Source organism: Patella vulgata, chromosome 1 (assembly GCF_932274485.2).
Source record: "Patella vulgata chromosome 1, xgPatVulg1.2, whole genome shotgun sequence".
NCBI lineage: Eukaryota > Metazoa > Mollusca > Gastropoda > Patellidae > Patella > Patella vulgata.
The window spans coordinates 88544445-88548781 of NC_065879.2; positions in this window are offsets into that span (position 1 = coordinate 88544445).

Genomic DNA, 4337 nt, shown 5'->3' on the forward strand with positions numbered 1-4337 from the left:
CAGGCCTTAATCAACTCTCGATGGCATCAGATTTCTCCAATGTTAAATAGATTAGAATGGTTCAGCGATACTTTGATTTAATCAAATATGGAGGACCGAGACTTAGCTTCGATCAACCAGTGCAGTGGTTTAAATTATTGCACACTGTCAAACCTTCAAAGGCTAATATCTTCGCTTGCAATAGAGTAATTTGAATGAAATTTTCAAATTATTCATTTTACATCATCCACTTTCGAACTATTATAGCAAGAATGGCTAGTTCTTTATCTAAATCTTACATAATGTATCTTTAATTGACATGACTGCAAGCCTGGAAATAAGGCACCTGTCACTGACAATGTCAGGCACAGATTCAGGCTTTGTCAGGCACTAAACCTCTGGTGTCTGTCATATTGTCTGGCACTGATTTGTCTTTTTTATTGATATTATTAATTCATGTCAGGCACTAAGTTGAAAATGTCAGCTACTATTTCATTAGTGCCTGACATTTTGTCAGGTACCTCTAAAACCGTTATTTCCAGGCCTGCAGGACTGGAGGCTCCATTTTACACATTTTTAAAAATAGAAAAATTAAGTTTTAATAGCTTACAATGCGTTGATGTACCGGCTTAGAAATGAGGTCAATAAAGGGATCGTTGACGATTGGGTCAATCCATTTTCCTTGAATGCACTAAATTTCACAAGGGGAGTTGGATGGTCTAATGGTTTAACATAATGTCTGTTATTGAGTCAAGTGGTGTGGCTTCGATTCCCTGCTTGAGCGTGACAAGGAGTCGGGTCACCTGTCAATCCTTGTGGGTCTTCTCCGTGTCCTCTGCTAAAGACTTCTACGCTACGTGCAAGGGCATTAATGAAATAAAATTGAACCATATGTTAGTCCCAAAATGACATAGTTTGTGTCAAGTGGACTTTAAACCCCATCTATCTCTCTCTCTCCGGGTTCTCCGGTTTCCTCCCCTAGGTTCATACAGATTATTGAAATAAAATTGAACCATATGTTAGTTCTGTGTGTGTGTGCGTGTGTGTGTGTCTCTCTCTCCTGCAGTAGAAAGTCTACCATATTAAACCATATTGCATGCCAAAGTGGGTAAAAGATCCTCTGGCAGTTGGAATTTGATATAAGAGTAGGCGATAGTGCTGCTGCCCGTGCAAAATTTCCCTCAAAGCACACTGTAAGACATATGCCCGTCTTCATTAGCCCAGTATAGGAGCAGAACAGTAGGACGTTAAACCCCATTTCATTTCATTTTGCATGCCAAATTTTTTGCTGGGGAGTATGCCCCTAAACGAGGGCTTCCACTTCAAGTTACATAGTGGAGGTTGATCGTAGCCATGTTTGAAAATTGGGTTTTGAAAAAAAAGGCTCTTTTTCCCCATGTGAAATGACCAATGGGTCAGATTTAGTTACAGTCATTTTCCATAGCCCTAGGTCTTGACTAGTACAAAATGAATCTTGCTGGTGTCTGGGACAAGGCTATGGGGGTGAGGAATAAATTCTAAAATAGGTTAGGGTCCTCCCCCACTAAAATTGTGAAAAATTCATTTGGTTTGGTGCATTCTCAGGTAAGAAAGTTAAAACATAATTATTTCTATGTCTTTTGCTCAATAGGATGTCAATTCACTATTATACGATCATAGGTATCATTCTCACGCTTAAAAATCATTCACCCCAGAAGTAATAACACAATTACCTCCCTTGTTTTTCTACCCCCCCCCCCCACCCTAGAATAGCTAACTTCAAACGTTTGAATTTGAAGTTGAAAATGATTTTTTGCCAATTTCTCAACTGGCAATAGTGAACTATAGGATTAATAGGATTATTCTTTAACAAGGTAGGACTGTTTATAGATACCATCTATTTTAAGGCTTTATTTTAATACATTTTAAAAATATAACTTAAAAATATGAAATTATCGCTTTAAGCACTATCTAGAGCAAGATGAGCCAAAAACTGCAAAACTTTATTTAGGCAAGTTTCCAGATTCATGATGACATTCTCACGTGGCTTTTTTAAGCTGTCAATGAGCTAAGCCACACTGATCGGCAGTGAATATTCGCTAGGCTACGACAATCACTGATAAGGATAATAATAATAATAATAAAAACTTTATTTAATGAGGCAACATATTTAGTTTGCAAAAAAAAAAAACTAATCTTCCATAGGTCCCTCCTAAACTACAAAGACATATATACATGTAATATCAGGATAAATTTAAAATCATTAGAAATGCAATAGCATTTTAAAGTGGGAAGTTTGATAAGTCACTCCCAAACTACAAAACATATACATTATACAAGTAGAATATAGGAAGAACACTATAATTACACACAAAATAAAATAGAATGCAGTTGCAAGTTAAAAATAATAAGTATGTCATCAGTTGAATATTATGGTTCCTACAGTGTGCAAAATAGATGAGTTTTCAGTTTAATCTTAAAATTTTCAACATTTTTACACATCTTTATGTCAAAAGGCAGATTGTTCCATAAAAGACATGCAGAATAATGAAAAGTACGTTTCATGGATTCCGTTTTGCATTTTTGAAGAAAAAGAGATTTACTGGTCTGTGAACGGAGCAAGATATCCGTTTTGGAAACAAGAGATTTTTCAATAAAATGGAAATTTAGATAAAGTGGAGTATTAAATGTAATAATTTTGAATGATAAGACAATTTTATTGTAAAGAATCCTCTGTGTAAGGGTAAGCCAACCGAGTTTAGTAAATAAAGAGGTGGACGGAGTTTCAATCGGTGCATCAAGAATAGCTCTTGCTGCCCTCTTTTGTAATTTTAAAAGAATGTCTAATCTACTTTTGGTAGCATTTCCCCAAATAATAGAGCAATAATCAAATATTGGTAGTATGTAACTGTTATAAAACAAAATTCTTGTCTCGTAAGGTAAATGATCTTTTATCTTATTTAGGAGAAATATTTTTGATGCAAGTTTTTTAGACATATCTGCTATCTGTGCTTCCCAATTAAGGTCTTGGTCAATTTGAATTCCAAGTAATTTTGCGGTAGTAACCGTCTCAATTTTCTCACCATGGAGAGATAAAGTTAGGTTTTTCTGATTTCTTTTGTGTTTTGTTGAAATCAGCATTGATTTTGTTTTCGAAGGATTGATTACCATCCCATTGTTTTCACACCATTCAGCAACCTAATAGAGATCATTTTGGAGATTTTTGGCGATGGATAAAATATCTTTGTGTGAACAATGCAGGGTACTGTCATCAGCAAACAAATCTATCTGACTTGATTCAATATTGAGTGGGAGATCATTTATAAAAATTAGGAATAGGAGAGGACCCAGGATCGAACCTTGTGGAACCCCGCATTTGACTGTAGTAATTGAGGAGGTAATTGATCCTAAACATACTTTTTGCTTCCGTGAGTCAAGATATGATTCAATCAAAATTTGTGAATTATTATCAAATCGATAAAGATGTAGTTTTTCAATAATAAGCTTATGATCAATGAGATCAAATGCTTTGCTAAAATCAAGATACACTATACCACTCATCGCACCATTATCGATAGCATCAAGCCAATTATCTGTCATTCGGATCAGTGCAGTAGCACATGAATGATTTGATCTAAATCCAGATTGGTAAGCATAAAGAACATTGAAGGTTTCCAAATAAGTTTGAATTTGAGTGCTCAAGTGCCTTTCGAATATTTTTGAAATTGTGGGGAGAATTGAGATTGGCCTATAATTGTTCGGATCATCTTTAGCTCCCTTCTTATGTATAGGAATAATTTTAGCCAGTTTAAGGGCACTGGGGAACATGTTTTGAGAAATACAAAGATTAATGATATATGTCAAACTGCTACAAATTGTATACGCAGACAATTTTAAAATTTCGGGTCCAATACCATCACACCCAATGGCTTTGTTACTATTTAAACTCAATAAATGTTTTAATACCTCTGTGGTAGTAATACAATTAATAGAAAAGTTGTTATTTGGGGGAATCTTATCATTTACGTAATCTGATATCTTTCGTTTGCACTCTTGAGAAAGTGGTGTATAGGGGGGCTTAATGTCATCAGTTAAATTAGTGAAGTAATCATTCATCACATTAGCAATAGCATTTAGATCATTAACTGTTGTTTTTCCATATTTAATACTATTGGGATAAGGGCAATTATTGGGTTTATTTTGTATGTCACTAAAATATCTCCATATGTTTTTAGATGCAGAGGCAGAGGACAGAGTGCCTGGCAAAGGACAACGTAAAGTTGTTTGGATGAAACCTAAAAAAATGAGGTCCTGTGTACACATTAGTGTGCACGTAAAGGATCTTTTAGCAGTTGAAATTCGATTTATGTGTAGACAGT